The sequence below is a fragment of the Myxocyprinus asiaticus genome, chromosome 4 (assembly GCF_019703515.2).
Source record: "Myxocyprinus asiaticus isolate MX2 ecotype Aquarium Trade chromosome 4, UBuf_Myxa_2, whole genome shotgun sequence".
In the NCBI taxonomy this organism is placed as follows: domain Eukaryota; kingdom Metazoa; phylum Chordata; class Actinopteri; order Cypriniformes; family Catostomidae; genus Myxocyprinus; species Myxocyprinus asiaticus.
Genome location: NC_059347.1, coordinates 14,674,194 through 14,698,848, shown reverse-complemented (window position 1 = coordinate 14,698,848; position 24,655 = coordinate 14,674,194). Strand labels below are relative to the sequence as shown.

The 24,655-nt window shown below is 39.1% G+C and overlaps 1 protein-coding gene across 1 annotated transcript in view; it reads left to right on the top strand.

Moving 5' to 3' along the window:
• Nucleotides 1-868: 868 nt before the first annotated feature.
• LOC127439872 (D(2) dopamine receptor A-like) overlaps nt 869-24,655 on the top strand; it is a 105,808-nt gene continuing 82,021 nt past the window's right edge. Inside the window, exon 1 of the mRNA XM_051696146.1 lies at nt 869-939. The gene's annotated coding sequence lies outside the window, so the exon portion shown is untranslated. The remainder of the gene's footprint in view (nt 940-24,655) is intronic.

Below are 24,655 nucleotides of genomic sequence, written 5' to 3'. Positions count from 1 at the left end.
AACAATAATCAGAAACACAAAGTGGACTTTGGAAATATGGCATACTCCCTCCCTTTAATCTCACTACAATAGTCTATTTTGCTTCACTGTGACATAAAACATGAATTAGGGCATATTATATTTGTGAATAAAATAAGTAGGCTATGAATAATTGTCTTCGTAAAACATCTATAACATGTCAGTTGAAATGCTCACTGTTTAGCAAGTATTGGATGAAAGCTGCCTTTTAAATGCATGTTGCTGTAACTGCATATACATAATTTAAAATGCATTTGTAAATGGCCTATTAGTCATCAATTAACCCTTTGATAAACATTTAACAAAGGGAAATTTAATGTAAAGTGTTAGGCTACCAGTGTATCTCGAGTGTCCAAACACTTTTCAGGTCCACTGCACATATGACGGTATTTAAATCTGGATCTCGTGTCTCCAGGGGCTTGCTATTCTGCTTGGTGTCGATCCGTCATTCGATCTGCCGGGCATTTCGACAATGCGTTTCTCTTAAATTCAGTCAACTCCGCCTTCTGCTACCTGCGCGAGCCGCTCGGAATTACAGTGCTGCTGAGTCTGAGCGTGAGCTGAAACAAGCGGCGCTGTCCTCATAATTCGCTAAAACAGTGGGCTGACAGTAGGCACTGAATGTAACTATTTAAAAGCTGGCTTTGGAAGTTAGATGGAGAAGTAGAATATCATCTAATATACTTTAGTTTAAACACAAGAGACGCTAACACAAAAGTCAATTTATTCGCGCGTATATCAAGTTCTTTTCTTTTCTTTTGGCATCGTGAGTAGTTGGCAAACGCTAAAAGCTCAGGCAAAAACGAGTATGTGCAATTTCGTACTGAGGGGAAAAGGATGCTAAACAGTAGGAAGTTGTGGATATAAACGGAACAGAGGAACCTGGTACACCTCTCATTCATAATATCATATGGCTTGAAGGTGAGTTTCATGTTTTATATATACGAATTAATTTTATTATGAATTTACTCTCGAGACTCACAGAGTTATTATTATTATTATTATTATTATTATTATTATAAGGAATGCTGCTTGATTACTTCTCTTTTTCTACAAACATCAGAACTTATAAGTAGCATAACTTTTGGCTACGATACATTAAAATGACATCATCTTCATTTCTGTTTTCTATAGGCTGACTAAATAGTGCGTGGGCTCTAAATATGTTAAGGTTGCACACAATGCGCAGAATAGGATGACTTGGATTTTGAATGAATGTGTTGGAGTAAAGCCTATTGTTTAATCCCTGAGAGAGAAAAAAGAGACAATGCAACGTTAGACATTCAACTGGGTGGTTTTCCAGAAGAAAATTCCTGACTTTGAAGTCTGCAGTGCATTTGATTTATGACATAATCATATCTTCTTCATACTCATCCCTTTAAAGATTAGCCACAAAAAGTCATTTTTAGTTTATACAAATTTTGGAAGCTCAATCAGACCACAACAGAAACAAATCTGACTGAAAACAAACACTTTGTGCTTCTCAAATAATTGAATAAGATGCTGACATCAAAAGCATCAAAAGCTCTGTTTGAAGACAGCAAAGTATCTTGCCTAATCTTAAATCTGGCAAAGTGAGCTCATTGGCACACAAGGAGATAATCTGTTCTGAATCAGTAACATTCAGTCACTGGAGAGACAGCCCTTCAGATGTTCATGAAGTTCATGTTGCTTCTTTAAGAAGCAACTTTGCAAGAGTGGAATGTGTGAAATTGACATGGTTTGACGTCAGGAACTAAAAGATGGTGATAAAATGGTCTGTTGTCATTACTAAAAATCAGATTCTGTGGTAAATCAAAAACCTATTTAAGAATTCAAAGAATGCCTTTTGATTCTATAAACTATGAGATATTGCCTACTTACATTTGTAAAAGTCAAAGCGACTGAAAATGAGTTACTGTCGGTGGAAGACTTTCTCCCCCGGGGCTATTTGTATGAAGAGGCGTGGCCCTGAGAGCATTTTCCTGACATTTTCTTGGGGGAAGAGGCAGACACCTCAGGCTGCCCTTTTGTTATTTTACAGAAACCGTTTTTAAGGTTTTGCAGAACAGGGGGCAGTGCTTCTCAGCAGCTTTTATCAAGAGCATCTTATGAAACAATTGCAATCAAGAGAAACACAGTTAATGAACAATATGTTTCAGGGTAATCACTTGACCATGACGTCACTGTAGCGACTTTTTGCCTGCATCATCAAAACGTCATTTTCATATTGTTCTCACCTTAGTTTGGACGATTCCATCACAGGCTCAGCAATCTTCTGATTTACTGTGTGTTTAACCGCAATATTTTGTAATATACTCATAGGCGTCATTATAGGGTGGTACATGTCCCTGCCACGTTTTGCCTTTGCCAATTTTGTACCCAACAATTTTTGAAATAGCTTTCATCAGGTTAGTGTCTAATTCAGAAGAAACATCTCCAGTTCTAGAGCTAGAGTTTCTATTTCATTTGTGTGTGTTTTAATGAGTGGCAATCCATTACTGGATTTTCATTTTTAATGCTATGATAAGTGCTCATTGTGGCTGTTATTAGTGGCATTGAGTGATAGCGGGCGGTGATGTTGTTTCGTGCATCAAAACCTAGCTCTGCTTGTTTCCCTGTTGCGCAGTTCTTGCTCCTTTCCAGTGAAATTGCATAGCAAAATGCAAACAAATGTGTTCCGGCTCATAATATACATCAACTGATGTACATATGCAATCTTCTAAATGAACTGACTAACAGCTCAGCTGGTGGAATAGGCATTAGTAGTGCCAAACACAAGGTGTGTGCAATCTTATGAACTCCTAGTCATTCTGGATAAGATTTCACTGATCCTTGTATTTATACACTGACTAACAACATCCCAGTACTGACAGTATTAGATGTACACATCAAGTTATCAAATTAAGTGTGTGAAATAGTTATTGGAGCACTTGAATTGGACATCAACAATGACTGTTTATCAAAATGGTAAAAGATTATTTGACATTATCTGCACATAACTTAAATAATATTAGTGAGTTTCGTGACGTCAACCCCATCCACCCCCCAAACTGTACCCAGCACTTTTTAAAAGTGGCACCCATGGATACATATAAGTTCAGTTACATTATACTATCATATCGATATTTTAGATCACGGAACCCAACCTCATTCCTAAAGCTAACCACTTACCACTTGTAACAGGTAAGTTAATGTAGACACAATAATAATATTTACATCACACTATAATATACATATTTTTGAACACCTAACCCTACCCCTACGCCTAAACCAAACCAATAATAAAACAACAATATAAAAACAACATAACAATCAGATACAAGAACAGTCACAATAATTTATAAAAAAATAAAAAAAATAAATAAATAAAAATGACAAAAAAGCACTATAAAAGTATTCCAAATGACTCAAAAATGCTGTATTTAAAGTCTTCTGAAACCATACAATAGCTTCGCGTGAGGAACAGTGTGAAACTGAAGGCTTTAATCGCTAAAACAATTTCTCTCTGTGAAGGTAGTCACATCTCTTTTAAAAAAATATACATCTAAACATTAGATTGTCGATAACGGTAACATGACGCAAGAGCCAATGCCATTTGACATCAATGTCACAAACAGCTGTCAGAACACTTGTTGAGGTGGTAATTTTGAATGTTTAAATGAGCGGAGATCGGGATCTGACTGTTACTGTGGATGGGAACAGAGGTGACATTTAATATATGGACAAAGGGTGACTTTTTCTGGCATAGACAAAAAGTCCACCCAGCGACATTTGGTCATGAGAGTGTGTTGTATTTTTGTGCAAAATCTACCTGTCATTGATGCCACTTTGAGCTAGAATTACTGAAATGGCAACATACAGCAGAGCAGTGACCTGCACAGTGACCTCATTCTTTGAATGAGTATTATATATTTATAAATACTTAATTAATTTCTTTGCTTTTTGAGTATTTAACCATTTTCTTATTTATATATATATACTGTACATTTTTTTTTTTTTTTTTAAATAATAGCCTATTCTGTTATATTTCTCACAAAAAGCACCAGGGTAATACACTTGTTTATTTATTTATTTTGAGGCATGTGCCATGTATCACAAAAAAAGCTGAACAAATTCTGGATTCCATGATTGATTTTAGTTTGACAAAACTCACCAAATCCAATCAGGCTTCGTTAGGGTTAAGTGGTATCAAGACGCTTGTTACCAACTTTCTATTCGGAGTTTGATCCTGAGTTTATGATTAGTTCACGTGCGCATTCACATGAATGACGCGAACAGCCTACAGTAGACTAATTGAATTTAAATCACTGAAAGCAACACGACTGCTCCCATTATAATTTATAAATCTGTTTACAGTAGTCGTACGCGATGTCGGAAATGCAGTAGCAATCGAGTATTATTCTTTTGATGAACTTGCAGCACAATAAATGGAGTGGACTTTTTATCTGACCTGTTACTCGTCTGAGGTAACAGCACTTTGATGCTCCGGGGCGAATTCAAAACTGCATTTTTTTGCTTTCTTGAAGGGCACTCCTGTGGAGGGGACGCCACTCAAAAGCTCGTTCAAAACAAAAGTGAGAAAGTGAATCTTTTCTCAGAGGGCCCTTCCACAAGACAGTTAGCGAAGGGTACGTTCATAATGCCATGTTTCCTTCAGAGTACCTCCTTCAAGGGCTCTGCAGTTCAGAGTGAGTATAGGGCATAGGGAGCATCACATTCGATTGGAATCTGTCCCCAATCTGTGCACTATTAAAGGCTCCTCCGCTTAATTATCTTTAATATGCCCGCAATTTACAAAAAATCTCATAACACATAATTACTGTTAGTGTGAGATTATGATTTAAATTTTGTTTTATTTAACTATCTTAATTTAATTATTAAAATTTCTCCCCTTTTTTTGGAAGACCAAAAGGGCACCTTTAGATTTGTGAACGAAAGGGACAGGGACTTATGCACCTGTTGCCTCCGTTCTTTGCACTTCAGTGCAGCCGAGGCAGCCAGTCATGTTTTATATCCCTATGCCAGATGCTGAGTTCTGACAGCAGCATTTAGTATGCATTTTTTTGTGGATAGATTGAAAATACACCCATGAATTTCTTTCAAGCAAAAACAAGTCTGTCACATCATTTGCTTTCATTGAAGGCACTGAACACAGACCACCTACCATAAAATAGGGCACATTTTAATTCAGCATTTTATGGTCTGAATTAACACACAATTAACACACAAGGTGTGAAAGTGGTGTTTAAGTGCTGTCTCTGAAATGTCACAATATAGGTTGTCACAATGCAGTACAATATAGGTTAGATACAGTATGTAAGCACTATAATGAATGTCTAACGAGGTTCTTAGTTTTAGGCGAGATTACAATCATTTGCCTCCATGTATTCCAGGACATGACATCTAGCTTATAGGAAGACCAAATTTAATGTATTCATTTGACCCATACACAAAATCTGTATGACATTTTAGCTTACCTTGCTGCTTACTACATGATTCTGTTTTATTTTATGGAAAGAGCAGAGGCAAAAGGGGCTTTAGACCATGACTAATGTTATGGATCATAACCATGGGCAAACTTAAATAAATACTGCCTCTAAAATGTGCATGCTTCAGCAAGTGCAGGACCAGCTGGACAGCAGTTCAGACATAGTCCAACCATTTCAAACTCAAAACTGATATGCATATTTTTGGATAGTTCAGATCTATAATGTAAAGCTCTCATGGGTGTTGTTCAGTAAAAAATATATTCAATTTCAAGTTTTAAGTGTGTTAAAAAATTTTTTTAAAAAAAAATTAAAATTAAGAAAAGAAAAGCTGAATAGGATTTAATAGCTAAACTGTAAACAATGTTTTATTAGGTAACCTAAAAATAGCTTCATGTGGGAACAACTAAATTAACTGGTTTTATTCAAGTATGAAATATTATTTAATTTGATTGAATCAACCTTACAACATTAGGTACGTGAAGGAGGTCTCTAGCTGGAATGAGCACTCCTTTAAAGGTGCACTCAGTAACTTTTTATTTGTGTAATCTCAGACTTACAGTGACACCTAGTGGTGTGGATTCAGGATCATTCAAAATCAATAGTTTTCAGTTACAGAAGACATTGTAGAAATACTCTATACACAATCAGCCATAATTAATTTAATCCAAGAGTGAAAGTGTCCAATAACAAGATGGTTATTGAGATTGAGTAGTATTCAGCTGGTCATGTGATTCTAAAATGGCAGCCCCCATGAGGGCACCCCTGCCCCATGTAGACTAAAATAGCTTTTATAAGGTAACTGTCCTCATCTCATGTGAGTGGTCATGATTTTATACTTATGTTTAAAAATTACAATTAATATATTTAGGAGTAAAGCTTCTTTAATGGGGAAAAAATTACTGAGTGCATCTTTAACATTCCCATTCAACTTAATAAAAGTTGCTCGGCTAGTGCATGGCTCCCTGGATCTTTTCTCTTTGACACTAAGTACCAGAGACAGACTTTTTTGAGCCAATCAGCTGAGCCGTAAATGTTATGTGAGTAAATTACTCGGGAGCCACTGGAAAATGACATCCTAACAACACTAATTGGATGATGGCAACACAAGAATGCGCTAGGGCAGTCAATAGGGCTGAGAAACTAAATTTGAATTTTGCACTTAAACATTACCGAAATTTGAATTAAATTCTAAAAAGTTTCAAGACAGACAGTAAGTGATTACTGGATTTTTTAATCGACGTTGTCTCATAAGTCCACAAGAGGGCCCAACGAATAAATATAAAGCAAAAAGCACTGTGTTATATTGTTAATTGCAAAGAACATACCTGGTTGTCAAAAAAAGTGAATTCTATTCTAAACTAAGATGCATTAAATTATAAAAATCAAAAGATTTAGCCAGTTCATATTCTCAAATCTTAAGTAAAAAAGTAAAATGAGAAAAGAAACCCTTCAATAGAATGCTATGTGTTAACTTAGTGTTGTGTGGTATACTGGAGCCATGGTACAGTATTCAAGCTTCAAAATACTGGCGGTACCAGAGTATTTTTGTATGTTGGTAGTAAAATTCCTGGCATTTGTGGCTCAGGCTCTGCCTTGCCGTGGTAATGGTGTGTATCTGATCCCAGTGCTGCAACAAGGGCTGTTCAAACAGGACGCTAGATGGAACACAAGAGAATAGAACAGAACACAGGGATCTCGAGATGAACTTTTGAAACTCCTTCCCTGATGCAGCGTTTTAAAAACCATCGGTTGTGCTGCCAGATGCTAATAAGAGAGCACCATGCAACAGTAAACAGGGAAAAATATAAGTACATTTCATGCTTTTAAGAGCCTTCAAAAATTCATGCCTACTTTTAAATGGCCAAGGCGAAAGATGCTTTTTGCCTGCAGAATGGTATACTCATGGCATCTAACAGCAGCTGCTAAATGGGCCATCCTAACAAGCCAAATCTTTACACATTGAAATAGCTCTTTGAGCTAAGAACTGCACGTTCATGTTTTACAGTGTAATTGGGATTCATCTGTGTCAAGTGGGTGCAAATAAAAATAATTAGCTTGGCCTGCTGGTTAGGGAAGTCATTAGGGAAAGCACTGATTACACCTGACTATGACCTTTAACTAACACATTTGACACACAGAAGAAAAATGATTCATAAATATGTGTCCACTTAAGACTTTGAATAATTACCATAGGACACATTGATCTCTAAAATGCTGTATTTTGTTGTTTTTGTTTTTGTTGTTGTTGTTGTTTTATCCATTCCTTAAAAGGAAAATGTAACCCCCAAGAATGTACTCAACCTCATGTTATTTAAACCCTTTATTTTATTTTTTACTTCCATGAAACACAAAAGGAGATCTTGAGCTTGCACTTCTCATTTACACTTGTATTATAAAATAAAATAAATAAATAAAAAAACGGCAGAGGGGAAGATTATCAGTGAAAGATGCCTTAAATTTCTGTGACTTGGTAGGATAAATTGCCATCCACTTTTGTTGTATGGAAAACAGAAGCTTGCATATTTTGAAATCTCATTTTGTGTTTCACGGAAGAACATGACAGGGGCTGAGTAAAATATGACACAAGCTTAATGTTTAAGTGGACTGTTTCTTTAAATAGATACTTTTATTCCTGTGTCATTTTGAAACCCCAGCAAATTGTTCCAATAAATTTGAAAATGTCACAAAAATTGATCAAGAAGTAGTCAGGGGCATTCCATCCCAACATCATCATTTGTTTCATGCTGCTTCAACTATTCCTGTGGCAGGAGAGGTCCTGCTCGAGTAGTGACCCTTGAGGGTTGGAGAGATACCCTCCTGTATGAAGCAGGCAGAGGCTGCTCAAGACATGGTTGTTAGGACACAGCATTGGCACATAGTCCTAATGAGCTCATCTGAGGCTTGTTATAGTGCTTCTCCGCTGCTGCTCTCCAAGAAGCAGACGTTCTGCAATTTCCCTAATGGTTCCTTCAGAATGAGTGAGTGCTGGAACAGACAGAACTAGAACACTGGAATAATGTAGGTTTGACACACAGCAATAGCTATATCGATGTTAGCTAGCACATGAAGTCGATGTGTTTTTTTGTTTTATTAGATTATGTAGAGACACGCCTCCTTTGTTCCATTAAACCTTTGATTACCTGAGAATATATAGCAGACACTCAAACTGTGGCCTTTGGGGTAAACTGATTTTGTTTCATTATTGAAATGCCAGAGTAGTAATTCCAGACCAAAGCATGAAAATGAAATCAAATATCCTTTCAATGAATTTGCAATAAGCATGTCCAAATATAATAACTTGCAAAAGTGCTGAATATCATTATCTGTGAATTATTATTTATTTATTTTTTACTTTAAAGTGCAACTGCATTTTGTAACTAATTCTTCCTCAAAGATTAATTTCTGGAATTTATGTTTTATTTTTGTTTTTCTGTGAAAGTCTGTTTTTTTTTTTTTTTTCTTCAGGCAAAAACCCCAATCTCAACAACAACATTTTCAAGTGCACATGAAGAGCATAATGATTTATGCCAATTGTACAGTTTAAGAAATAAAATGTGAGAAAAAAATATCTGACTATGCTGTGGGGTTAACTGTTTAAGAGATTGAACATTGAAACATTTAGTTTTAAATTTCCTCTAAAGCAGCCTTTTTTCTTTAAAGATCATCTCATGACAAGACATTAGATTGAAATCTGTGTTTTTTAAAGTATTATCAATGATGATGGTGTCCCACTGATGTATTTTTAAATAATGCATGATAATATCACTGCATAATGGCCATGGTCATAATCTCACACTTCCAACAGCTTGTTCAATGAAAAAGCCTTTAATACAGTATCAACCTCCGTATTGAGGTTGCTGGAGTGAATCTGGTAAAGCACTGGAATTTCTCAACCATTTAAAAAAATAAAATAAACCTTCACCCCAGGATCACATGAGCGCAGTGGAGACGAGAGTCATTATGTCTCAGTGTAACGTGCAGGGTCACGAGTTGACGTCTCTTATATTGAATCAAACTGACTGCTTGTGGTTAAATGTTAAGAGATGTTCACCTTTTTACACAGGTCACAGTGCTTCATTCATAGGTTAAAATTCAGCTCCTTGTTCAACTGAAACAGCGAAAGCCAATATTCAATATTTTGTCCATCTGATGAAATCTATAATTTAGCTATCCAGTAGTATAAATGTAGCCATTTTTCTGTGTTTTTAACAAATGCCCGTATGATCTGTGGCCAAAAGGTGTAGGCTGTTGTTTGAACTTCGAATCTAATTTCAATATCAATAGGTTGAAAGGAGCAATTTTCACTATCCATTTCTTGCGTACTGTGAGTCATAATACTGTATATCAGTAGAGGTAAGGGTGTATTCAATTTTCTCTTTTGTAGAACTGTAGGACTAACAAATGTTTTTCAGTGAATTTTTGAAGTCTTCATGCCTCTATATTGATAATTGGTGCTACACTGCATACATATGTATGTAGGTACACCTCCCCCCCCCCCCCAACCTCTGTCATCTTTAAAGGTTTAGCACCTGCACAATTATTCTTTCCTTGGATCTCGACACGGTGAATTTTGCAAAGCACTGTCATTTTAACAGGAAGGACTGTCACTCAGGAAGCCTTAAATATTAAATGGACCGGTAACTTAATCCACCTAGGACAAAGGCTACAGGGGGAAAATGGTGTTGTCAGTGTTTTCAGAAACACTCTGCTTTCCTATACGGTATTTATGCACTGTATGTACTATATATACTGTATATATAAGGATTAGGGGTGGGCGATATGACCAAAATGTATATCATGGTATGAATAATTTTTTTATATCACTGTAACAGTATAAATCACAATTGATTTTTTTTTTTTTAAATTCTGGAAAACCAGCAAAAATAGTTTATACATTAAATAACCATGTAGGGATGAGCGATATAAGCAAAAAAAATGTATAGTGATTTTCTTGAAATTTTAAGAAATGCATACAAAAATTTAAAACGATGTCCAATGTAGACTAATGATACTGTATGTCAATTGCGATTAAAAAAAGGTTAAAAATTTTTTTTTTTAAATAATTAAATAATTACTTGTTTTATATATTCTGCATCCTTTTTCAATTCAAGCAAAAAATTTGGCTTCTTTCTAGTTCATTATAAGCATTTGATTTGATTCTGAAGCAATCCCCTCCATCACGTATTTGTTTGTAGTTGGGGAACGTACTTTTAAAAGTGTACTTACGATGTAGATTTTTCTGGCTTAGAGTGGCACAGCACTCTGGCAATCTCTCTCGCACACACACATACAGCACACGCAGAGAGAGAGAGAGAGAGAGAGAGAGAGAGAGAGAGAGAGAGAGAGAGTGGGTGAGCAAGAGAGAGAGAGAGAGAGTGAAAAAAGTACTTTGAAAGAGTGCACGCTTTGCTGCTCTCAGCCAAAATTATTACATAAAACTGATGCGCAGTATCAAATACACCAAATGTATGATAGTACTAACTGTATAAAGCACATCAATATGAAGACAAAGCCAAATCCTGGACATTTTTAGCCAATTTTGAAATCCCGGCCAGACGCTATTTTCAGGTTCGAAAAAGAGGACATATCCAGGAAAAAGAGGACGTATGGTCACCCTAACTAACAGAAAGTTGGTCCAAGATAGACCACTTGTATTAAAATTAATGGGAGAAATTGGATCATCCATTAGGTTGGGTGCAGAAAAGGAAGTCCCGCCTTACAGGTAAAAGACCCAATCACTTTTAGATACAGACATCATCTGCCAGCCTGACCTGAGATGAAGAAACACAATTTATGATTCCATTGTTTTCAGATTTAACTGCTGATTTGACATGTATTTGGAGATTTCATTCTTTCCCAATTCAAGTAGATAGTAGCTGTACTTTAATGCCGCTTATCCAAGGGGTGCTGTTATGATCTTTGGGCCCCCTGAAAACTTTATACTCTGGGCCCCCTATCTTATCGCAACCTGTAACTTTTGTTTTCACATACATTATCATTATTTATAAACATAAACATAGGCGTTATTGCACATTAAATAAGAGACACTAAAAACAAATTTAAGTTAATAACTTAAGTGATGCATTTAATAAAAATAGCTTATAAATGAATATCTACATATTAGAATGCATGATCAAGTCAGTTTAGCAAGTTGGAACTTCTGATGGAAATGCTGGATTTTATGTTTTAAATGTTGGTGTCAGGTGTATTTTGTTGATTCATGTCTTTTATTTTGAAAAGTTTAGTTCCTGTTCCCTAGTCATGTGATGTCTTGTTTTCCCTTCATGTTCATGTGTCATGTTTTCATTGGTTTATTGTTTAATTATCTTGTTAACAGTTCTGTTTGTTCATTGGTTTATGTTCTCTCATGTTTTGTATTTAAGCCCTTATGTTTTCATTGTCTGGTGGTCAAGTATTGAATGTGATGGTATGTGTTTGGTATGTTGTTCCTGGCAAGCGAACTTTATGATTGTTCATGTTTGTAGTTAGGGTGTTTCACGTTTATTAATAAACTGCACTTGGGTTCTTCATCTTCACGTCTTCGTCATTGCCAGCAGCCAGCATATGTTACAGTTGGTTTAAGTGACCTCTTGGAATATCTGTAAAAAAAAAAAAGATTTTGCCCCTACAATCAGAGAGCATTAGAACAGAACATATTTTATTTCAAGAGGAAAACTGACAGCTTGGTCTATAATTTATGGAGATCCAAGCTTTAAAGTCCATGTTTTTTTTGTTTTTTTTACTTTTTTGATTAGTAGAAATTACCACAGATTACACCTTGGATGGCTGATCATTAAGTAGGTAAATGTAACTATTATATAAAACAAACTTTAGCATTTTGTTTAAAAAAAAGAAAAAAAAAAGTTTTAATATTAATCTGAAACATTTCTATCAATTTACCAGTAGTTGGTGTTGCTAATGTAATGTGGCACACATTCAGGGGTTATGCTGGGCCCCCTGTCTATCCAGGGCTCTTAGAATTGTCCTAAATACTAATGAGATTGCATTGGACTTTGCTAATTTAATCTGTTTGGGACTATAAGGTAGATACAGTTTAGCATAATTGAAGGCAGTCTCAGTGTGTATTACTAGATAGCAGTGATATTACTGTACGGAACATGACAATGTCAACAGGGATATAATTTAAAGCACTATGATATGTACAGAGCCAAGGTTAATCTGTTCTGTGACCCTCTATTTGGGGACAGCTTCTTGTTGAGTTAAAGGTTTGTGTGTCATGCAAGGTGATACACTACAAACTACAGATTGCAATGTATACTACAGGAGGGTTGTTCAACTTAAAGGTCAGAGGCCACAAAGCAGGATCGCTTTAGCGTCAAGGGCCAAACTCCTCATTTTTATACTAATTATTTAAAAAGGTGAGAAGACTATGCAACACACTACAGTGACATGACCAAAATCTTGATGTATGTACGGCATGAGCAGTATTATATCAACCTGTAACAGTATATGTCATGATATTAGTTATTTTTGCTGGAAATTCAACCCAAAAATGTTTTTGGTATATTATATAACACCTTATATAATAAATATTGGAGTTAAAATCAGAAGAATTTAAACAGTTAAACATTATAAATCTGACTGGATGAGCCATGTTCACATTTGTTGTAAAAAAGACAATGTACGCACACCTGTGGCCACACATCAGTTGAATACTATATCAATGTGGAAAACTGCAACATTGCTTGGCATCTGTAAACAGCCTACATTTACACTATTTTTACACTGGACACAAGCGGTGTCACAGTACGTTAAAATTAAATTGCTCCAATTATAATCCACAAAGCTGTCCCTGGAAGCCCTTGTCTGTGATACAGTATGCAGAATAGTTTGCTGCTTGCTGCAGATTTTGTAAATCACACTGCGGATATATGTGGTATAAAAAATACAGCCGAATCTATGTCTGATTGCAGTTGTGGTTGCCATGATTATGACAGCATCATGGAGGCCACAAAAAATTGCTCAAGGGGAGTCCGGACCAATTTCTGCATAGGCACATACAGTACTGTGCCCTAAAGTCCCTAAAAAAAACCCAGATTAACACTACCTCCATTATTGCCCAGGAAAAACAAAAATAAAATAAAACTTTATTAAACACACATTGACTTTTTGTGGCAACTTGCCCCGTTATATGGAACCTGCCATTAAACATCCCATTATAGGCTTGTTGACAAAATTTAAAGAGTTCTGCAGTGCATCTCGAGATCCCTCCATTCTGTTATGCTCGGTTCAGCTTTCTTTGAAAGCTGTGCTGCCTGCTCACTGGTTTGACGAGGCGTGTTGCCTGTATAGCTGGAGTGCTGACTGCCCCTTTCTGCATCAAGTGTTACATCAAGCTTGAATTACTTAGATGGTAGGAACATTCCTCCTTATGGAATTTTCGTACATGTCAGGGCCAGGGGCTTGATTAATTGCATTATTTTTTTATTTTTTTGCATGCTATTTTTCTCACTATATTGAATGCATTAAATTGACAGCTCTTGTAGTAAATATTATTTGAATTTGTTTAGTTTTGTTTATTTAAGAGGATAAACTCCACAAAAAAATATAGTAATTTGAAAGGGTATTTGAAACCACCATACAAAACCACTGCTAGAAAAAAACACACATTTGTGTAGTTGGATTTTTGACTTAAAACCTTTTAGATACTAATATAGCCTGTGTGACAACTATAGCCCCAGTCTCCCCTATAGCTATTAAGCTGTGTATTATATTCCAAATAATTGTGAATTTGTATTCTATTCACAGTGAAAAATAAGTGGTGATCTGCAATGCACTGTTAAACTTGAGGTTAAAGCCCCTGCATACTTCATACGAAATCGAAGAACGAGGTGTGACATCATTTAGAACAAAGTCTGGGCAAAACAAAGGTGTTTTTGCATTCGTTTCAGTGGTTTGTAACAGCTCGCTAGGGCGAACTTTCAGGAAATCTTCTTACCGACTGCTAAATGCCTTTTTACTGTCATTGGTACACGTCATCAGTAGGTGTGACCTGGAGCACCACCTACTTTAGGGTCAACAGCTAATTACTGTTCAGTCAATTAAGATTAGTCAACATGAACATCTCGATTACATACGTAACCTTGGTTCCCAGAGTGGGAACGAGATGCTGCATAATGTCACAATTGGGGACATGTCAGTGGTCACATGGTCTGAAGCCCTTATACAATCACAGCAATTTAATGGCTGATGGCGTTTAAGCGACACCCCCAAGGAGCTACGTCATGGGCTCCTTAAGAGTGCTCGCCTGTGCCATCACCCCAGATTTTCAGCAAGAGGCACGAGCCTATGCATCAAGTGAGTATGGCCAGCTACGCAGCGTCTCGTTTCCACTCATGGAACCAAGGTTACATATGTAACCAAGACGTTCCCTTTCATAGGAACTTCTACGCGCGTACCCTCACGCCATGCGAACAGTAGCTGCCAACTGTCTAAGCCCATGTGGCAAGCATACAGTGGCGCACAAGCGAGCTTAAGCATATAAAAACTATGAATTCACTTCTGTTCCAACAGAGAGAACTTGAGAAGCAGGAGTCAAACCCTCATCCAGATGATAAAATCTAACAAAAGTATGCGGAGACGACCAACCTGCCACCCTACAAATGTCTTCCAAGGATGCACCTCTAGCCAAAGCCCACGAGGATTCCATGCTCCTCATAGAATTAGCCTGAATACCCAGAGGCGAAGGCAAACCGTGCGCCTCATAAGCACTTGAAATTGCATCAACAAGCAAATAAAACTCTGTTTGGAAACCAAAACACTTCTGTTGCAGCCACTAAAGCACACAAACACCTGCTCTGACTTACGCCACTGGCTGGTACGGTCAACATAAACCCACAGAGCCTTAACTGGGCAATACATATGCAACTTTTCATGCTCCTCCTACTCAAATGGGGCAGGAGAGAAAGACTGCAAATTATTAGTCTGCGAGCGAAAGGACGTGGAGATAACCTTCAACAAATATCCCTAACAAGATCTTAATATGACCTTTGCTAACCCTGGCGAAAAAAAACATACACAAATGTTTGATCGATAGGGCATGCAAATCACCAACCCTCTTAAACAATGCCAATGCCAATAGCATGGCAATTTTAAGAGTCAAAAACGTATCAGCAACAGATGTTAAGGGCTTGAACGGGGCAGCTGAGAGCACCTCTTACACCACAGATAAAGGGGCAAAAATGTTTAAGCCCGCATACTCTGCGCATAAACCGAGAGACAAGAGAATGTCTACCAATAGAAACCCCATTCACAAGCGAGTACACAGCCGCTATAGTGGAGACATAGACTTTAAGCGTTGCTGGGGCAACCCCGGCCCCCGAAACGCTCCTGTAAAAATTTCAGCACTGAACCGACAGGGCAGTGAACTGGATCTTCACTTCGCGATAAACACCAGAAGGTGAAAATACGTCACTTAAACATATATAGCCTTCTCATTGATGGAGCTCTAGCATTTAGAATGATATTAACCACAGCGGGGGATAAACCATCATTCAAAAAAGCACCCCGTTGAGGGGCCAAACCCATAACTTCCATAAGTCTAGCCGGGGATGCCTAATGCTGCCCCACGCCTAAGACAACATGTCCATTCTGACTGGAATCTCCCAAAGCATCTCCTCCAGGAGAGAGACCGGAGTCAAAAATCATACTTGAGATGGCAAATATGACACCACAAATAGGAGCAGAACTCGATTCCTGAACTCCCGAACACTCTGCAGAACTGGGTCCAGTAGGCTGATCGGGTCTGTTTCCATGGTAACAGACCTTGGTAACACCCATGTGTCACGAAGCGTATGCCTTAGTGGTTGTAAAGAATAAAGTTCCTTTATGGATTTCATCCAGCACTGAAAAAGACTTGCATGCAACATGCCCAGGGGAATGGAAGCGGATGGCGTGTTGATAAGCCCCAACAGCCTATGAAATGTTCTTGCAGAGAGAACAAACCCCCACTCTGAACATTGCTAGACACTGGCTTAATGACTGACTGCGAGCTGGAGACATGCAAGCCCACATTGCCAGCGAGACTGGCTGCACACCTAGAAACAGAGTCTGTTGCCTTGGCAACAGGACACTCTTGTCTAGGTTGACTTGCAGCCCCAGATTGTTAAAATGCCTGAGAATGACATTTCGATGTTGGGCATCCATACTCTCTGAGTGAACTAACAATCATCGAGATTATTCAAAATGCAGATGCCTTGAAGCGTCAATGGTGTCAGAGCTGCATCTATGCATTTTGTGAACGTGCGTGGTGCCAAAGCAAGACCGAGCTGAAGGACGTGAAACTGGTATGCTTTGCCCCCAAAGATGAATCTGAAAAATTGCTTGTGCTTCAGCGCAATCTGAATGTAGAAATGAGCGTCCTTCAAATCTATTGCCACAAACTAGTCCCCCAGGCCATAATTGTGACATTATTTGTTTTTGCGTCAGCATTCTGAATCATAATTTCTTTAGAGTTAAATTTAAACATCTCAAATCCAGAATGGGATGTAAGCCGCCACCTTTCTTTGGGACCAGGAAATAACAGTACTAAAACCGCATTTTCTCTGAGAAAGGGGAATCTCTTCTATTGCCCTTTTCTGCAAGAGAGAGTTTTCCTGAATCAAGAACGGGGCTTCCTGAACAGAAACCACTGTCGGAATCACCCCGTTAGACACTGGCGTGCCTGCCTGAACTAAATGACATAATCATGCTTGATCGTTCGAATTACCCAATTGCATGATTCTCAGTAGCGCAACATGTAACCGCTAGATGGCGCTCTTGGCTTATTGTTGGAGGCTGTCCTGCAATCAGCGTTCCAGCATAGGGGAAGCTTTGGGCCTCTGATATTGCAGCTGATTGAATAGGAGTTTTGCCTTTATTACATCCAGGCATGAATAAAGGTCAACTTGAAATGTACCAACAGCAGGGACACTCACTGATAAAACCTCTTCCTTTGCATTTTGAACAGGAAAGAATGTGTGAACATTGGGGGAATTGGGAACAAATGGCGAACTTGTCCCGATACTGTCCGAAGGGCAAATAGGGGAGAAATGGATGCGTTTGTATGGTCCAGTTTCATCCGCTGAATGAGGGCTCACCCTCCGTTTCACAGCGAGCATGTCAGGCTCGCTTCTGTTTGAATGGTGCCGAACCAACCTCCAAGCGCCTGTGTGGCCATGCCCATGGTGGCGGGAATGTATGAGGAGGCATCTGCTGGAATTCGGCAGTCTGCTGTTTCACAGCACGGAACATCTCAACTACCAACTGGATGGCATCACCGAACAGTCCAGACTATGACACAGGGGCATTCATTAAAAAGGCCTTGTCCTTGTCACGAATGTCCTTGAGTGTAAGCCACAAATGGCGCTCCTCTGCCAAAGCCAGGTAGGCCTTGTTCAACGAAGTCGAAGTTAACCTGCAAGGCTTCGAGGGAAGAGTAGGCCTCGATTTCCATGTAGCCACCAAAGAAGAAGAGAGATGGGCTGCCAGCGTCTCCTCCATCGCTGGGACCTAATTTTATCCATGCTCAGCAGCTTGACACACGTTAGCAAATTCCAAGCCAGACTGATTTGTGATTGTGGCCAAATATGGTTGATCCCAGGACTTATAAATCTCCCAGTGGAGGTCTGGGGAAAAAGGGAGTGATCTACGAGGTGTCATCATGTGTTGGCCTGCTAAAAACATCCAGGACATCCGACTTAGTCTCATCTGGCCAATCCAAGTGCAGCTTCTCCACTGCATGTGAAACAACCTCAAGCAACTCCTTGTAAGTTACAGAGGACCTGGAAACTCAACCACCGGGAGGCAAGGCCTCAGCCTGGCCGCTGGAAAAATCCTTGGAATCCGACGTCACGTCCTCATCCTCAGAACTGAAGGAAACCACTGTGCAGGCCTCAGTGCTGGAACACAAATGCCCTCGTGCAAATGCCACAGATGAATGCTGATCCAAATCCTGTAAAAGTGACAGAGAGAACCGAAGGTCAGCCTGCTGTTCACCTCCTATCTCTTTGGCCTCCACGCCAGTCTCCCACATGTCAAGCGGCCGCTTGGCACTGGCAGAGAGACGCAGCCAGAACGAACAAATGGCTTAACTGAATTCCTGAAGGACGCGAGCCTCGTGTGAAGCATTTGGACATTCATTAGATCACACTGCCGGTAATCTGATCCCTCCAACGTGGACTCCGCATAGCAAAAACCCAGAAAACTCACTCACGTCGTGAGTATCTTCGCCGACGATGAACCGCGTACTCGGAGGTAAGCACTTCCTAAAAGACATGCTCGCGTTGCCACTCAAAAAGGGAGAAAATAATCCTCTCTTCGACGTGAGTCACTAGGAAACAACACGTGCTTAGAAAAAATTTGTGCAATGAAAAAATAAAATGCCGTGGGCGAGTGCTTTTAAGGAGCCCATGACGTACTGTAGCTCCTTGGGGGCATCGCTTAAGCGCTATCAGCCAATAAACTGGCTTGATTGTATAAGGGCTTCAGACCACGTGACCACTGAGGGGTCCCCAATTGTGTCATTACGCAGTATAGAAGTTCCTATGAAAGGGAACACAGCGGCGTGTAGAGTTATTAGTGAGCTGGTGCAAACTCCTACATCTGTAAGATCATTATGATCAGTTTCATCATAAATTACAATAACAGTGTAATCCTTTTTTGGTCTTGTGTGAATTCTACACATTTTAATGTCATATCATATGATGTTTTACATTTAGTAAATTTGATGTTTTACATTTACATGTACATATAAATGCCTCCCCCAGCAGCATGGCCAGTGTCTGAATGTTTGCAGACAGTATGTCGTTGCTCAGTTGTTTCGAACTTATTTTTACCTCTGAACAACCAACAAACAAGAACTTCTTTGTAAGTGTGCTGGGGCCTTTAGCTTTCAGTTCTCACAGCATGTCAGAATATTACAGGCAGTTTCATTCAGACACATCGCTTGCTGAAAGCTCACCATGTTCTGTTAGTACTGAGTAACAGCCTGCCTGGCTATTAGAGAGAAAATTAGACTTCACCTGTAGAGATTGATGAATAGAATTGTTTTAATGTTGTTTCATGATCATGACTTCTAGCATGTCATTCTACAACCAATTTACTGTATTGTTGAAGATTACTTGTTTACGCAGCCATTGAGTATTTCTCATCTGGGTCTGGCAATTTAACGCTGAGAAAAATATAGAGTACCTCTGTAAAATGGGTGAATTGTCAGTGAATTGCCTGTCTGAATTTTCCTGTTTGTGCTAAATTACCTACCTAGCCATTGTGGGGAAATTTGCCTCTGGTTGAACATACCAAGCTTGATGCTTGATATTGCCATTCATGTTGATATAAGATTAGCTTGGCCATCAAAATAAAGCATTACAAAAGTGACTAGATTTTGACATTTTCTGAAGAAGATGTGAGTGGTGCTTGTTCATGAAAAAGGCTCCTTCGATGCTAGGGTATTGAGGGTGGTTGCCAGGGAATTGCTTTGCAGTTGCTAGGGTGCTGTTGGTAGGAGGTTGCTTATTGGCCCAAGTCAAAATCCCACCCCAAAGTCTATATGATATTCTGTTCCTAAGATGTGGCTTGGGTAACCCTTTAATGTAAGTCTAAAAATGTAAGTTCTATCACTTAAAAAAGTAAAAGCACACCTCTTCTCAACATGTTACATTTTGAGGTATAGTTCATGTCTATACCTTAACCAGTGCGGAATGGGTTTCGCGCCAAAGTTAAATATTTAGGCTTAGGGAGTTTTAAAAACAATAAACCTTTGAATGAGCCATAGTGATGATTGCCATTGCATTAACCACTAATTAAACAGTCCTCCTGAGATTGTGTCAAACTGGCCACGTAAAAGAGCATCTTAGGGAAAGAAAGTGGGGTTGAGTAGTCAAGCATAAGTCCAGGATAAGAGGACAAGAAATCCCCACATGTGTGCCAACAAAAGCAGCTCTACTCTCCTCTCCTCTCTTTGTCTCTCCTCTCCTCTGAGGACCCTGTATAAACTTCCTGTAGAGAAGTGAGCAGTTGTTCTACAGTAAATAATTTTTCATGAGGCCATAGCTACAGACAGACATGTGGTGCACCTGCAGCAGTGAAAGTGAAATTATTATTTTGAGAAGAAAGAAGAATTAGAGCATTTTGTTTTTGATTAAAATGACTTTTTAAACTTCATAGTTGGTAAGGATGATTTGATGAGGAGTTCTCAGATGGAGTATTTATTGGGGGTCTGAAGTATACATTTTTAATCAGGAGGAAAATGTGTTTGTTAAATTATTTTAAAGAAATGGCTATCGGTGTGGACACAAAGAAGAATAAAGGTGTGCAATTGGCAACTGTAAGGCTAGAGTTACAGCAATTCACATAAAAACTGTAGGTTTTTGTAAAAAATAAAAAATAAAAAAAGTCTGCTAATGAGGTTTTATGGGCAATTTATGATGATCATATGGTTTTAAACTTTACTTTGTTCTCATTCTCTGCTGTGTGTTTTAGCAAAAGAAGCCCATGTCCAGTTATATTGCCACTCGCTGTGTGCATCCTCGATGGTGTTCTGTCGTTAAATTAAAAGGATAAATTAATCGAGTTCGGTGCTAGACATAACATTTTTTTTTTTTTTTTAAATGGGGCGATAAAGCCCTTAAAAAGCCCAATTATATGTAAGCCCCTGAATGCTTGCAGTGTACACAGCTCCATTAATTATAATAGAAGCACTGCTTGATTATTGGCATGATATCTCGTGGTCTGGATGGAACTTATTCAGGGTCTGGTCTAGCAGGATGGGCCAAGATGGTTCCCCTATAGAGCTGGGCCTGGTCACATAGCCATAAATGTTGTGTCACAACGTGTTTTTAATAATTGTGCAATTATTTCCTTAGAGTAACTGAAATTGCAAATGTGTGAAGCTTACATAATCTTTGTCTTTTTCTGACTAATACCAAGTTACCATAGTTACCATAGCCATTGAATTATCCACGCCCCCTCATTCCAAAACCCCGCTCTCCAAAGATATATTTGAGACCAAAACTGAGTAAAAGAGCAGCATTGTTAATTCCTGTGGCTGTCAAACTCACCAGTGGCACAATAGCGCCCTCAACTGACAAACATTCTAAATTATAGCCTCCGCTTTAAATACAACTCTATGAGAACAAGCAAAATGATTGACAGGTGAAAAGCATCAATGTTCGTGGACACTTTTTTGCTCACTCACCTACTACCCCTCCTGGAGTATAAGCCAACAACCAGGACTCTCCAGCCATCTCTGTCTTGGGCTTTTCTTTCAATCTGGCTCCAGGTGTAGCCCATCCTCTTGCAGTCAGACTCGAGGTCTCTGCGGCAGGTGTTTCTTGGCCTTCCTCTTTTCCTTTTCCCTTGAGGATTTCAGGTCAGGGCTTGCCTGATGATGTTTGATGCAGGCTTGCGGAGTGTGCGACTTATCCAGCCCCAGCGTCTTTTCATGATTTCTTCATGGGCAAGGAGTTGGGATGTTTGCTGCCATAGGTCCCTATTGCTGATGGTGTTTGGCCAGTGGATTTGGAGGATTTTTCTCAGACAGGTGTTAATGAAAGTCTGGACTTTGTTGGTGGTAGTCACTGTTGTCCTCCAAGATTCTGCTCCATACAGAAGGACCGATTTTACATTAGTGTTAAAAAGTCTGATCTTAGTTTGCAGCGTTAGGTCCTTGGAGCTCCAGATCTTTTTTAGTTGGTTGAAGGCAGTCCTTGCTTTGCCGATTCTTGCTTTGACATCAGTGTCTGTACCACCCTGCTTGTCTATGACACTGCCCATGTGGGTGAAGGCCTCCACCTCTTCCAATGCATCACCTGCAAGAGTGACTGGAGATGTGCTGGCTGTATTCACCTTCAGAATTTTGGTTTTTCCCCTGTGGATGTTGAGGCCAAGTTGTACTGAAATGGCTACCACATTGTTGGTCTTCTCTTGCATCTGCTGATGGGTATGGGAGAGTAGGGCCAGGTCGTCTGCAAAGTCCAGGTCATTGAGCTGCATCCAGTGTGTCCACTGGATTCCATTTATTCTCCCTGCTGTGGATATCTTCATGATCCAGACTATGGCCAGCAGGAACAGAAAAGGTGAGAGCGAACAACCCTGGCAGACTCCGGTCCTCACTGAAAAGGCTTCTGTGAGATGTCTTCCATGGACTATCTTGCAGGTCATTACCTCATAAGAGTTTCTGATGATTCTTACAAGTTTATCTAGCTCACTGTAGTGGGGAAGGAGTTTCCAAATGGCTATCTGTCCACGCCGTCAAATGCCTTCTCATAGTCTATGAATTTAACATAGAGGGGAGAGTTCCATTCCATCGACTGCTCAAAGATGATGCACAGTGTTGCAACCTGGTCTGTGCAGAATCTATCCTTGCTGAAGCCAGCTTGTTGATCTCAGAACTGAGCATCACTTGATTGGGACTGATAGAAGAGTTATCCGTCCGTAGTTTGCGCAGTTACTCAGGTCACCTTTCTTGAAGATCTTGATGAGATATCCCTCTTTCCAGTCAGATTCCAGATCTTTCCAAGCATATTTACTGATGTTTCAATGTCTGCCTTTAGTGCCTCCGCTGGGATGTTGTCTGGTCCTGCTGCTTTTCCATTTTTCTGTTGTTTGATGGATTGCCATATTTCTCCCTTGGATGGTCTGCCACAGTCGATTGGCAAGTCCCTGTCGACTGACTGTATGTCTGGTGGAATGTGACACGGGCTGGTTAAGCAGTTCTTCAAAGTGCTCCATCCATCTTCTTTGTTGGCCTTAGTTGCCCATGATTGTCTTCCCAGCTTTGTCTTTAACCAGTCTTTCTGGCTTGCTGTACCTGCCAGAGAGTTTCCTTGTTATGTCATAGAGTTCTTTCAGGTTTCCATGACTTTCTGCTTCCTGGGCTTTTGCCTGGACCTAGACTTTGTAAATAGCAAACAAAAATGTGTTTACAGAAGCAGGAAACACATTTTTGTTTGCTGTTTACAAAGTCTACAGCTGTCACAGAGACCAGTGAGATATATCAGGACACTTATTTCATTAATATCTTTAAGAGAGTAGGACATTTTCTTGCATACTTTTCCATTAAAAAATCAAACAAACCTGGGTTCGGACAAAGCAATCAAGCCGACCATCTGTGAGAATGAGTAGACTTTAGCAGTGGTTACATTGGTGAATAACCGGTATCCTACTTTATTTTCAACAGAAATCCACTGATATAAGATTTACTTAATATATCATTATTATTACAATGTTATTGTATTGAAGTAATTAGATATTTGGGTAATGGCAATGTAAGTTTGTGAAATTTACAAAAAAAGTTCTCATTCTCTTCTCTTCTCTTTCCTTCTCTCCCTCGTTCCTTCTTTTTGTCTGCACCCCAGTTCACTAATGAGATCAGACAGAGCAGGGGTGTTTGTCGGGCAAAGCTAGAGCTCCAGTGGCCTGAGGCACAGGCATATTCAAACATACTGCATGGGGAGAGAGGAGGAGAAAGACACAGAGAGCGATTTTATGAGCAGACTCCATGATGTGACCCTGTACACAAGACGGGCACACACGAGATAGACGAGTGCATTTTCTTGTTTGGATGCAGGTTGTCTGCCATGAAATCTCAAATTCTCAAAGACAGTATGCTCAAATATTGTATTTTTGGCTTAGTCTAATGCCCAGTGCACACTGTGATTTTTTTCTGTCCTTTACTTTGTTGTCAGATTGTACAATATGACCCCGGTGAGATTTCACATAAAAGCCCAGGCAGACTGTGCCAAAAACTACATATTTCATGTCAGACTCTGCAATATAATACATTGTAACCAAGACGTCGCTCACTTGGTTTTATGTCACCAGTCTGCATCTGTTCATTTTGAAAAAATACAGCTCAAACCCAATCAAGCCCTTGAACTTATCCTGGCAATGTTTTGCCTGAAAAAAACAAAACAAGTAGTCAGTTGTTTTACAGTAGCAGTTACACTAAAGGACTGCCAACCAAGACTACAGATTTTTCCCTACAACGAAATAAACTGTTTACGACTCCTGAGATTTGTCTCAAATGGCAACATTGTGGCTAGAATCGTATAGTGTACACTCAGCTTTATATTAATAATATAATAACATAATATTGTAACATAATTAACCAAGAATGTAACCAAATTCAAGGTTGGGGGCACAAAATGTAAAAGTTTTAAGAATCT